General features: G+C 37.5%; 1 long non-coding RNA gene across 2 annotated transcripts in view; it reads left to right on the top strand.

Moving 5' to 3' along the window:
- Positions 1–5,805: 5,805 nt before the first annotated feature.
- Positions 5,806–14,543, top strand: part of LOC129173590 (uncharacterized) — a 181,004-nt gene continuing 172,266 nt past the window's right edge. Inside the window, exons 1-3 of one of the 2 annotated variants that reach the window (XR_008567259.1) lie at positions 5,806–5,881; positions 10,291–10,388; positions 10,692–10,821. This is a non-coding gene — a long non-coding RNA (uncharacterized LOC129173590). Of the gene's footprint in view, positions 5,882–6,818; positions 6,893–10,290; positions 10,389–10,691; positions 10,822–14,543 lie in introns of those variants that run through there. The other variant, XR_008567258.1, reaches the window with a different exon arrangement.

The following is a 14,543-nucleotide window of genomic DNA, read 5'->3' as shown; positions in this document are numbered from 1 at the left end:
CAATTACTTTTTTGAGAAAGAGTGATCAAACAGCTGCCAAACATCGAAGAAATATGATAAATAGCATAGGGGGTATGCTGGAGCCTATCCCAGCTGACTTCGGGTGGAAATATGGGAATTAAAACAATTTAAAAGTCAACCAGCATGGATTGTGTTCAACTTTGGAGGTTAATGTCGAAATAAGTTGCTGTCATATTATTATTCTCGTACAAGATCAAATTATTAGGGGTAGGCAGATGGATCTAAATATCGATGGTATCGAGGACACCAAGGGTAGTCTTGGTATTGGCTTGATATCAGTGCGATGAGATCGATATTTGTCATTTGTCTTTTATGTTTACTTCATATTTATTGTTATAGTTTACACACTCGGGGAATAAGTTACATTGTTGTTCCATTGCTGGTTCAATCCCCCGTTGTTAAATTAAACGAATAAATATTGTGAAATTGTTCACAGATCAATTTGTTGATAAAATATTTTTTGTTTGTCTAAAATCTTTCAACGTTTTATTCTGATTATAATCATGATTAACAAATTGAAGGCAAAATCCTGTAATTTTCTTCATTATCCATCCATCCATCCCTTTTCTATGCCGCTTCTCCTCATTAGGGTCGCGGGGAGCCTATCCCAGCTGACTTCGGGCGACAGGCGGGGTACACCCTGGACTGGTCGCCAGCCAATCGCAGGGCGCATATAGAAAAACAACCATTCACACTCACATTCATACCTATGGACAATTTTAGAGTCGCCAGTTAACCTAACGTGCATGTTTTTTGAATGTGGGAGGAAACCGGAGTACCCGGAGAAAACCCACGCACGCACGGGAGAACATGCAAACTCCAGGGGAGATTCGAACCGAGATCTTCCCGATCTCCAGACTGTGTGGCCACATAACTACAAAAGTAATCTTCACTCACTCACTGTACTGCAAAAAAGATCTGTGAGGATAATTCATAATGCCAAGTATAGAGAACATACAAACCCTTTATTTTTAAAATCACAGATATTAAAATTCGCAGATTTAGTACACTTTCAAACCGCTAGAATAATGTATAAAGTTAATAATAACTCGTTACCCAAAAATCTAATCAAGTATTTCTCAATCAGAGAGGAGAAATATGATCTTAGAGGAAAATTAAACCTAAAACATTTATATGCGAGAACAACGCTGAAAACCCATAGCATTTCCGTGTGTGGAATTAAATTATGGAACGGATTGAGTAAAGAACTCAAACAATGTACAGAGATGAGCAAATTCAAAAAACAATACAAGCAGTTGATGTTTGCCAAATACAAGGCAGAAGAGTCCTGATTGTTCTGTCAGGTTTGTTATTTTATTTTATTTATTTATTTTTTTATTTTCTATTTTATTTTATTTTATTTTATTTTTTATTTATTTAATTAAATTTTATTTGTTATTTATTTATTTCTATTTATTTATTTATTTATTTTTTTTTATAATTTTCTTTGTTGTGTTTAAAAAAAAAAAAAAAAAAAAAGCTTTGTTCTTATTTATTTATTTATTTATTTAGTATTGTCATCATATTATCATTATTATGAATGTTCTCTCTTTTTTTGGGGGGACGGTTATCTCACCGTTATCTATTATGTGTTATCCTGACTATCACTGAAAACATGACATGGAATCCAGGAAGTGAACTACATGTACTGTACTAGATGTAGAATGGATGGGGGGTAGGATTAAATAAGCTTTGCTTCTTCCTACTCCTTTTGGACATGTGGAACTGTCAAAAAATGATTCACGAGATGTATTCCATTGTAACCTTCATGTTCAAATAAACTAAACCAAACCAAACCAAACATAACCACCGTGCGGCCCCTTTATTATCTAAATCGGCAATACTGGCCCTGTATTTACTTTGCATCGGGTCTGTACCGAAATTCGCAACTCACCCCCACATCAAATACGGAAAAAAGGTATTTTCTGCTGTCAGAAATGAATCAAACCACTTGAGAGCTTGGACAATTATTGATTAGGTGCTGGGTCTTTAGCAGTTTTAATGCTGGATCAATAAGTGTCGCCTGTACTGTATGTGGCAGGCAGATGGAGGTGATGAAGTCAAATGATTTGCTGTCACATATGACCTTATTATAAGTGGGTGGGAATTTAGCTAGGCCACTCAGGTCATGAGTTCATGTTACATGATGTTTACCACAAGCCCCTGTGCATTTTTATGCTCTGATTAAAGCTTTTCTGAGGAAGGGGTTTCGTTTTTTTTTAATTGGACAAACACTGAAATGATCATTTATAATAGTTTGTATGTTTTGTATAACAAGAAATTCCATCTTGTGCGGCTGAAAGCTTTTTGTTTCATCTGCTGTATCGCAGGTGAAAAAAGAATCTCCCTACCTTGCTCCCATCCTTATTTTTCACCAATCCCCTGATATCCTGGTGGATATATTACACGGCCGAGCCTATCTTTGAAGGAATCAAGGCAATAAAAGACTTTATTTACTCTTATCGGGAGCAGTCTCTGCAAAACTCCACAGTATAATACAGAGTGAGACACTTTTAACAGGCAGCCGGCAAAAAGGTTCCGGGTTCCTGTCTGCTGGCAGAAATTTCCTCTTATTTTCATTTATTAAAAAGCCTTATAGCTTGTCACTGAGAATTGTACATGATTGTGGGTGATCTCTTGGAGGAAATCACCCCCCCACATGTGCTGATAAAGGAAGAAAGGCACAGAGAAAAAGGAGAATGGAACTGCAGATTATTAAATGTAGGATTGTTTGTTTGGCCGTTTAATAATGCATGCAATTACAGGGAGACCTTGCATGGGTGTTTTCTTTTTCACGTCTTTTAAAGAACAATGAAATCCTTAATGCATCTTGTCAAGGTGAGTTTTAGACTTTAGGTTTTGTTTTGAAGGGTTTTTTTGGCATTGAATTATGGTGGCCAGGAAGTGCAAAACACTTTAACAAACTGTGAAACACTTTAACATTTGGCGAAATACATTAGCATTTCAGGAAAGACATTAACGAAACAAAAGTCGTAACCATTTACAGTCATTGGGGCAGCATGGCTCAAGTGGTAGAGTGATTGTTTCCCAGCCTGAAGATTGCTGGTCCGATCCTTCGTCCAACTTTTAGTTTTTTCTTACACTTTGAACCCTGTGGCTAATACAGCGGTGCGGCTAATTTATTACGAGCATTTCATTGGTTGTTGCTTCCGGGGCGCTGCAATGACGTCAGCCTCCCTCTGGGCTCCTCTGGCTCCCTCTGGTGAACAGAGGCAACATTGCAGCATCCCAGGGACAATAACCAATGAAATGCTTTGCTGGGACGAAATGCATTATGGGATGAAGTTAAAATAGCTATTGGTACTTGCCTTGTATATTTCTTACGTACAGTAGCTTTTGAGTGTTAAGTTGCTGCGTGATGATTTTAGCATTCTTTGTAAGATGACGCCGTTAATCAGACTGTTATCTTGACAATGACCTCCTGCAATTTCCAATGGGTTGACAAGCTCGTTGTGAGTTTATGCACAGCTCATGATTGGCTCCTGTCAAATATAGAGCTACCTGGTCGTCATGGACTTGTGCACGCCACAATATGCCATTTTATGACGTGGACATTTGCAGCTTATAGTCCAGTGCGGCTTATATATGTACAAATCTGTTTTTCGCTCTAAATTTAGTGGTTGTGGCTTAAACACCTGTGCTTCTTACACACAGGAAATTATGGTATATTTAAGCAATTGTTTGGTATTTTTGGCCTAAATTCAGAATTTTCAAACATAAAAATAGCTAAATTAACTAAAATACAAAAATATATTCAGAAGGCATACAGAACTCACCCATTCAGAGACAAAGACCCGAGTAAAGCATATTTTTGTAACATCATCATCAAACAAGTTGTAGTATTTTCGCATGTTGGTGGTTGTGTGTAAGAATTGTATGTTTTATTAGAATTGTAAGTATTATTACTATATAAGCGCGTAGTAAGTGTATCAAATGAGACTAATTGTAGGCTAGGGTTATGTGTGTGATATGTACAGGTGACTATAGGTGCGTTATTTCATGTCTAGAGGGCTGTGATAATGTTAAAAACCTTATTTAGAAAGTCGTAAACAGGTTTTCTATGCTCTCAAAAAAAAAAATTCCATTTATAAATAAGGAATCCGGCTTTGCGGAAATTCACTTACAACGGCCGGGTCTGGAACCAATTCATCGCAATAAATGAGGGATTACTTTACAAGTGAAAGTCCAATCACACAAACTGGAAAGGGACTGTAGCAAAGCCCAAATTGACAGGAATGGAGACAAATAACGGTGTACTGTGTTGAAATGATGGTGCATGGTGTGCCAGGATTGGCAAAGGTGTCCCCACAAGAAGGTAAAAAATCCGTACAATGAAGGTAGCGAAAAAAGTGACAACAAAAACCCAACAATACACCGTAACAAAAAACACTTGCCAGGAGAAATGGCCGAAAGTAAAGCGCTGCTAGAAAAGCCAGGCAGGATAAAGAACTAGCTGAGGTACTAACTCAAAAACACTTCTGAAATAAGTCTAGCAGGAGGCAAGAAGCATACAGGCCAAAAAAAAACATCTAAAAGCCAGAACACTTCGTAACACACTATACACCACAAGGCCAGGCAGAGTGCAGAGCTGGTGAACGTGGAGGCACAATCTGGCAACGAGGGGTAGCTTCAGCCATGCTTATGAGCCAGATGAGTTAATTGGCAACAGGTGTGTGCTGACAGCTCCCCCCAGCGGTGCACTGCAAGATAACAAGACACCACGGGACATGACATGGTGTGTTGCATGAAGGCATTAAATAGCTGAAATCAAGGCGCTGAAATAGAAGTGAAAGCTTATCTTCCGCTCCTAAAACGGTTAGGTATGAGTACTTCAACCTGCTAGGTAGGTGTTCAGTGGTAACACGTGACTGCTGGTCTGTACCGTTTTATCCCTTTTTCCTGAAAATGGCAACCAGATGCAAGAATTGTGTATGTAGACCGGAGTAAGGCAGCAATGGGAAGGTTTTTTGTTTTTGGGGAGCTAAAGCCCTATCTAACGGTCACTGCCGCTCCATTCTCCCCACTTCACGGACAGCTGTTTCGTTAACAAAGCACAGTTTGATGGCGGATTCTCCAGTATTCATCTGATATCCAATTCTCCTTTACCGTTTGCTGATAACCATTAGCACATAACCGGTTGAGGGGGGTGTATGACTCGTGGCCTTGACCCCTGACCAATGAGGAGGCTGCCAAAGCTGAGTTCCGGCCAAGAGGAGACGAATGCAGATTTACCCTGTACACAATCTTGAATATTTTATTTAGAGAAACTTACTATAGTACCTCGCTGGGATCCAATGTCCTTTTAAAAACCCTTAAATGAGCAGGATAGGTCGTCTTTAACGTAACTTGTTGAGTATCTCCGAAACAAACAAACAAACCATGACCATGCTCAACCTTCAGGAAGAATTGTGTGATGGATGGTGCGAGGCCCCCACAGTGTGACACCTCGCTGGCGACAGACAGTACGGCAGGATGTGTTAAAAGGAGCTCGTCAATAACAACAACCAATACAGATTCAGGTCACATCCACACGGCAACAACATGCTTCCCTTTCTCTGTTACGCACTTTTTAGTTTGATGACCCATCCTTGGTGCAAAGCCGTAATATAAATAGAGACAATCGCAGCTTTCTGTCCCACCAGAGTACAGAGTCTGAATATAACCTGGAATTTCGTCCCTTGGAAATACCTGTTATTGTCATCTTTTACTGTCCTTGGAGTGCTTCTGTGAATATAACCTATTCTTTTCCCTTTTTCCAAGCCAGGATGACTGGGATCAGTGGCCTTCATGTAAATATCCCCCGGTGACGCGGGCTCAGAACAAAGAAGAAGTGTATCTGGTGAGCTCGCCGTGCACGAGCCTTGGGTTGGGACATCCCCAGCGGGGCTAATCTATCACCATATGATTTATAGGCTTTACACCAAAGGGGGTGGGGTGTGACTAAAATGGAGAAAGAGTGTGTGCAAGCATGGAGGATGATGGAAAGTAAAAAAACAAAAAACGAACAAATTGCAGCTAAAATACCTTTTAAAAAAAAACAACAACAAAAAAAACATGTCAGCACATAGCAACCACTAATTACTAAGGTTGGGTGACACTACAAATTTTGGTATTGATGTGATACCAAGTAAATACAGGGCCAGTATCAATACCGATACTTTTTACTGAAATTTTTCAAGATGATTTTGTGATTTTACTGATGCTTTGTCATGATGATTATCATCACAACAAAGCACACGACAACAATATATATCTTTTTATCAACAAACGCATTTGTGGACAATTTAACACTTTATAAATACAACAAAAAAAGAAGACAATGTACCAATATCAACAACATAATACAATTATTCCCTTTCATTACATAAAATTGGAATAAAATCAACATTTGACCCCGTTGTTCTTCTTTGTAGAACAGGATAATGCAGGGGTTTTTGACGTCTCACATTGTGAGCTTCTACCGCGCCCTCCCAGAGCTGTCAACTCTGCCACCCAACTCCAACATATATTCACTCACACGTGTAAACATACACGCAAATTGCCATTGTAAGTATTATTATTTGAGTTTTCAAGTTGCAAAAATGAACAAATAAATGTTTTTAAAAAAAGCAAAAAACATTTTGAAAATATGTAGAAGTTGTTTAGATGTTGTTTAGGAGTTGTTTAGATGACTAATTCGTGGTTTATGTAAGTTTGTATTAAAAAATATTATCGCTTAAACGTACTTCCGGTTTACGAAGATGAACTTCCGGTTTACTTCCGGTTTTCGCCAGTTAAAAAGATTGCTTGAAAGTGACTGTATGACACTAAGTTAGACGCCATCCATGCTGAATTAACAAACAGGAATGATGTGAGTTTGATTATATTATAGTTGATTTAAATAAATTTGGGTATTAATGCTTACTTTGCCAAAAAAAAGTGATTGCATAAGCTCGAAGCACTTTGTGTTGTAATGGCTCAATGTGTCGAGTTTATTTTCTGTACTTACAGTTTTTGCCACATAACCATGAATACAATTAAACGCTGCATTTGAACTCGAGGGTCTTCATTTGCGGTTTAGCTTGGTGTCACCAACATCTTTGTTGAAAACACTGCAGTTTTACACATTTGAATAGATTGAATACTGTCTTAACGTGCATTGTCTTAGCATAGTTTTGGTAAAAATTGCATTTGATGTGAACAGTCAGCATTTTAATATCAACAAAATAATACAACTATTACCTTTTATTACATACAATTGTCTAACATTGTAGAGAGTGCACCCTCCCAGAGCTGTCAACTCTGCCACCCCCAAACCTTAACATACAACACAAACTGACACAAATCGCCATTATAGGCATTGAGTTTTCATGTTGCAAAAATTAACAAAAAGTAAAACATTTTTTGAATTATTTCACAAAAAATGACAAAAAACAAACTTTTAACATTAGATATGGTTGATTTGACCATTTAGTGTAAATTCTGGTGTATATGCCACACGCACAAAATTTAGAGGAAAAAAAGATTTGTCCATATATAAGCCGCGAGTGTCCACGTCATAAAATGGCATGTTGTGCAGCGCACGAGTCTGTGAGGAAATGGAAGCGCTTTTTTTGGCAGGAGCCAATCACGAGCTACATTATCAGTGCACCCACAACACCCTTGTCAACCTATTGGAAATTGCAGGTCATTGTATATATGACAGTATAACACTATAACAGTCTGACTCATGGCGTCATCTTACAAATGACACTAAACTCATCACACAGTTACTTAACACTCAAAAGGTATACCTGATAATATACAAGCATGTACCAATACGGGTTTAAAATAAAATAATTTTAATTTTTTTTTCCCATAATGCATTTCATTTGAGCAGGAAGACAAGCAGCATAGAAAATAGTGGATGGCACTGCAATGCTGTCTCTGTCCACCAGAGGGAGCCAGAGAAGGCCGGAGCCTAGAGGGAGGCTAACGTCATTGCAGCGCCCCAATGAATGTGTTGCTCAGAAGCAATGCCTTATGGGAAAACTTTCAAGGAATTGTTTTTTTCCATTTTAAACTTTGTATGGGTACATGTTTGTATATTTACCAGGTATACATTTTGAGTGTTATGTTGCTGTGTGACTGGTTTAGTGTTCTTTGTAAGATGACACCATGAGTCAGACCTCTTTTCAATGGGTTGACAAACTTGTTGTGAGTTGACTGATAGCTCGTGATTGACTCCTGCCCATAGAAAGAGGTAGTGTTTCCTCACTGACTCGCGAGCGGCACACTATTGAAACAATTAGTAGTAGTTCTGAAGTCAAGGAGATGTCACGAGATTCGAATTTAGCCATTAATTTGCCGCACAGCCGTATAAGTTGCAGGGTTCAAAGTTTACGAAAAAGGTAGTGGCTTATACACAGAAGTTTATGGTAGTCAAATAGGTTTATCGAGTAGGATTTTCATTGATTATTTAACATGTTTTTTAACATGTTGACTATTGTCTTGATCTTTTGTATTTGGTGCAATTCCAACGTATTTGATGTGAACATTCAACATTTTAATATTAACAAAGCAAGGCAATTATTACCTTTTATTGCATACAGTACAACTGTTTCATCAAAATAAAGTCAATAGTGTAAAAATACAAAAGCTACTATTAAACTAATATTGGCTGTCATTTAACGTATTCCCTGAGTTTGTAAAAACACATAAATATCAACAACGTAGCAATGTTAGCAACACAATAAAAACACGGATATTTGTGAGAATAAAAATAGTAACTGTATTGGTATTTGTAACAATTACTCAAAATGTTGCTTAGGATACCAATTGAATGAACATAGTAGTAAAATAAAGTCTTATATGGCATATAGTACGTATATGCAGCATATAATAACAAACTTTAATAGATTGTTCAATTGATGACTACAGCTTCCATTTTATCATGCGTAGGGATAAAATGCACTGACAGGGTTGTAATGACTAACATTATCTGTCTGGTTTATTCACAATGTGCAGTGTCAGTGATGAGATCCTAATGAAAAAGGTTATTACTTCCAACGGTGGGGCGTGAAAGCCTTTGAACGCGTTTTCTTTAAACTGGTTCGATACCGAGCTCATATTAAAGGCAAATATAAAGGCATCGTTTGATCTAATTGAACCGGTAGTGGAATACATTAAACTGAATGATTACCCTTTGCAAATAAATCAGATATTGTTTTCACCTTTATATGTTTGTGTGTATGTGTGTGTGCACAAAATAGCTTGGGTGTGGATCAATAGAATTTCACATAATTCAACAGGCTGATCAATATTGTCAACATGTGGAGTTGATTACTTTTTGGGAGCAAGAGATTGATAGCATGTGGTTGGGATGAAAAACTTGTTCATCCATCCATCCGTTTTCCATGTCGTTTAATCCTCACTAGGGTTGCGGGGGTATCCTGGGGCCTATCCCAGCTGATTTTGGGCCGGAAGGCAGGGTACACCCTGGACAGGTCGCCTGCCAATCAGAGGGCAAAAAACTAGTCCATTAGGGTTTTTATTGGCTGAGATGTTCAACTTTCGTAACTGACAATTTCAGCGATTGAAGTATAAAAAAGAGCTGATTTTGATGTGATCTAAAGACCATACCAACAGGCCATTATAATTGAAGGAATATTAATTTTAAAGCCAGTACAGTTAGTATGTTTCTTGATGCAGACATGCTGTACTCCATTTACTGTATATTTTGCCACAGTGTCAAAGCACTTAATTTACATATCTAGGGTTAGGGCGGAGGTGTCCAAACTTTTTCCCCCAGAGGGCCGCATACAGAAAAATCAAAGAATACTGGGGTCCACTTTGATGTTTTTATATATTTTTCTTTTTTTATAAAAAGTCTAAAAAAAACATTGACATATATTAGCTTTCTTTATTAATTATTTGTGTCAACATTTCAGGTTTTCTTTACATTGTGCATTTTTGCTCAATTTTTTCCATTTTTGCTGTTTTTTTTTTTTTTGCTTTTAGTTATTTTATTTCTACATTGTGCCACGGGCCAATAATAAATGAGTCGCGGGCCGCAAATTACCTCCAGGCCATGCTATGAACACCCCTGGGTGAGGGCATCGTATTTTCTGGTCATATTTCCTGTAGAAAATAATGTAAATACTGTAATAATATAGTACTTTTATGTTATGTTATGTTGTTATGTTAACGCATTAACAGAAATTTCTTTTAACTGCACTATTTTTTTTTTTGATGCATGATTAACGTGAACACATCCTGTTTGACTCTCAGGCCACACCGTAATTTGAGGAAACGCAGCGTTGGAAGTCGATCCACAAGTGGGAACAAATATTGAGCAGAAATGGACAAAGAAAAGAGTATTTTGAATGGTAAGTTTAGCTTCAAAGCCCTGGAAAAATCCAAAATATGTGTAAAAGGGCAGCAAACCTCTGGGAAATAAAATAATAATGCAAAGTCTATATGGATTACTTTCAAATGCCCCCTCAGTACTCAGTATTCAGCCTTACCATTCATTTCTATATAACCTGCATTTTATTGGTAAACATCAGAGTCAGGCAGATTACCAATTATTCTCGAGTGGCTATAATCGGCCGGCCGATTAATTGATCGGGTCCTAATAGTCCCCTATGAATTGACCCACACTGCTGCTGTTCTCCATTCTGACCCCCCAGACAGACAACATAGAGATGAAGAGTGATGATAACAAGGCTATCCATCGCTGTCAGACCACACAGTCAGGCTTGCTGCCATCATCTCTTCCAATCCATCATATCTCTGATTTTGGAAGACTGGATACTACAGGTAAGACTTTAATGTTCTGCCTCAGAAGGGGTTAAAGGTTACTACTCTGCCACGAGCCAGTACCCTTTGACCGTCTATTATTCAAGGTAAATCTCACTTGGCTGTAACACGCCATGACCAAAAATGCCTCGAAAACTCAACAAGTCAGCGAGCCTCTGTGTTAAAGTGCTTGCGCATTTGCTATTATGAGCTATCTACTTTATTGTAAGTGTACTTTAGTACAGGGATTGGAAGCCCACATGATATTCTGAAGTGGTTGTAAATGTCAGTAGAGTAGGCTGCGCCGTTTAACAAGAGGGTGCTTTTCTGCCTTTGAGTTGCCATTTAAAAGGACTACGAGGATGCAACGGCCACTCCGACTGACTTCTTTGCACAAGATGCAACAATATTCCGCGTAGATATCTAGGTGAGTGATAGACATCGTCGTCTTTGAGTCTGTGTGGATAAAGCCACCTGATACAGCATTTTCACAGACAAAGGTGGAACAAGGGAACAGATCTCATTACAAACTAATCACACACCACAAACATTGAATTTCTTTGTTTTCCTGGATGGATAAATACACACCTGGGCTTTGGTTGGTTATTAATAATGTTTAAATGCCATCAATGTCGCACTTGCACGCAGATTAAATATGGAAATCTTGATGGGGATATATTAAATCAGTTGAGAGATATCTAATATCAAACAAAACAAAAAGTAATAAACAATTTAAAAAAAAGCTTTTTGGAGTCAAGTTGAACTACTACTATGAACTACTTTGAAATTGTGAAAAAATTATCAATATCATCAAGATATATGACTAAAAATGTTTTGGATGCCAGTGGTTTCTTTAATAAAATACTTAGGTACTTATGAGTAGGGTAAATCTGCATTCTTCTCCTCTTGGCTGACATCCTCCCCCGACCACAGCTACACTGTTGCGTCGAGTGTTGGCTGGACAAGAGTATACTTTTTTTCCCTTTTTCCCCCTCTAGTTTAAATTTTTTCTCATTTTTTTTTCCCTTTTTCCTTCTTTTTTCCCTTTCCTTTTTTCCCCTACTTTGTAAACTTCAATTTTATACATACACATGCATCTGAAAAATTAGAAATGTAGGATAGGACCCCTTTAACATCCATGCATTAATACTTACTTCTTAGTCTTGTCATTAATGTGATAATTTTGTAATTAACATACAGTATCAGTCAAAAGTTTGGACGCAACTGGTATTGATATTAACTCGTTCAATCCCAGCCATTTTTCAAACCTCAACCCCTTCAGTACCGGCCATTTTAGATCAGTTTGACTTTCAAGGCACACAGAATATGGTATGCTGTGGCGATATAAACATGGAACCTACCAAAAGAAATATTAGGCTCACGTCTTTCATCAGAAAAGTTTGTTTCTCCCTTTTTCCGTTTCTTTAGTAATCAGCAGTAGAACATCGGTAAGTTTCAGGAAAATATCAGTTCCCGACTAGAAAAGGGAGAAAAACAGCTTTTTGTGAAAAGATACATTTCAAGCATAACTTTCACTTTGACACAAATATTTGTATGCTTTGGTGACAGCTCAAGTATCTAAACAACGATACCAACATAAACAACGCACAAAAAGCGGTTGTTTTACATCAAAATTACAATCTATTTACAAATATAACCCCATGAACAATTTACAATTTTCACATTTAGAACCGAACTATGTGTGTGCATGTGTGTGCACGCGTGTGCATGCGTTAAAATTTCCCTACAATGCGTAACCTTCTGCACGCTAGGCGACTCCACGCTCTCTCACTTCCTCCTTCCTGTCATGTTTGATTTTGTCCGTCAACATGAGCGCTTATAAAATGCATTCCTGTTTTTATGACTTAAAAGTGCTCTGAAGTGAAATGCATGAGTGGAGAGTGGACTTATTTTTTTTGTGTGAAATGTTATGTTTCAAAAATATTCAGAGGCACTACATTGACACACACTTTTATGACAGATTTTGTTCAGATTTGAATACAGTTATGCCCTTTGGAAAAATGCTCATGTCGGAGCGAAATGTTCATCATGAAGCTTGAATACCAACGTTATTGTTAGACAGATGCAAACAAACCTCAATCCATAATCCCTCAACTAATAATACCTTTCCAATTACCATTTTAATGCGCATTCAGTGCAGTTTTAATACCCCAGGGACCATTAGGAATAAAGATAAGCGCTCAATTAGTGTGACCAGAAATAATTGCATGTAGGCTTATCCATTTGTAATTTACATTTGTATTTACTGTGTTATAGAGACTTGACAACAACGACCCATCATTTTAGGTCACACATTTTCCATTAAGGTCTCATATCATTAACACCGATATGAGGGTCTCTCTCAGCGACCTCAAGCTATTTATTATTTTAATAAAGAGGCCACCTGACCACAGTGCCATGGAAGTGTCCCACCTCACCTCCGTCAAATCCCTGGGGTACAACCTGCACGCAAACACAAGGAGTAAATCACCTATGAAGGAATAAGGTTGCCGGCTGATTGCCTTTCAACTTTCTTTGACCTTTTTTTTTGTGTGTGTGTGCGGGGGGGGAGATATAGGAGGATCCTCATGGGACCGTCATGACTTCGCAGCAGGGATTAAGTAATAGTAGGAATGTATGGAATTTTATTATGAATTACTTTGGAGCATTCCATAGGCGTCAGCAAAAATGTCCACACTCCTGTCGTCTCATTACTGTCCAGCTATTTCAGCAACTTCCTCTGCGTCCCGTTCTCCATGCGCTGTAAGATTATTAAAAAGATCTTGCACGTAAACAAGGAGAAGTTATGAATTTGTAAATAAGTCTGAAGTGACTGCTTGCGGAGGCTGCTGATTAAAACATACACACTTCTTCGTCTCTGGTGACAAACATCCTGAGTTAAATATTAATATGAAGAGTCAAAAGTTTATTCATATTAATAAAATATTGTACAGTCTGTCTGAAAGCAGGGTTGTCCAAACTTTTTTCTATGAGTGCCTGTTTTCAGCATATCAGGCATTTTTACTCAACTTTCTGTCCTGCTAACACGGAGCAGAATGGAAAAATTCGCACAAATGGACCAAAAGGTTAAATTCGAGTTGGTATTTAACCAGTCTTCTTCATCATGCTGTGATTCACAGAGTTGGCTTGCCCATTAGGCAATGTGGCCAAATGCTTAGAGCATTAGAAAATCGGGGAAAATTTCACCTTCAATGTAATTACATTAATATAGAAGCCCGTTTCTGCCACTGAAAGAAAAAAAAAGTCATAATTATGAAATAAGAAGTCATAATTATGAGATAAGAAAGTTGAAATCATGAGCTAAAAAGTTGAAATTGTGAGGCAAAAAGTCACAATCATGAGATAAAGTCATAACTATTAAATAACGTGGAAATGACAAAATAAAAAGTCATAATTATGAGATAAAAAACTCATAATTATGGGATAAAATGTCAAAATTAGGAGATAAGAAAGTCATAATTATTAAATAAAAAGTTGAAATGACTAGATAAAGTCATAATTATGACATAGAAAAGTCATAATTATGAGATAAAAAGTCAAAATTATGAGACAAAAAGTCACCATCTTGAGATAAGAAAGTCAATTATTAAATAAAGTTGAAATGACAAAATAAGAAGTCATAATTATGAGATTAAAAAGTCAAAATTATGAGATAAAAAGTCATAATTATGAGATAAAAAGGCCAAATTATGAGATACAAACTGCGCCTTTGTCACATGGCA

Source organism: Dunckerocampus dactyliophorus, chromosome 20 (genome assembly GCF_027744805.1).
Source record: "Dunckerocampus dactyliophorus isolate RoL2022-P2 chromosome 20, RoL_Ddac_1.1, whole genome shotgun sequence".
NCBI lineage: Eukaryota > Metazoa > Chordata > Actinopteri > Syngnathiformes > Syngnathidae > Dunckerocampus > Dunckerocampus dactyliophorus.
This window is presented reverse-complemented; position numbering and strand designations above follow the sequence as displayed.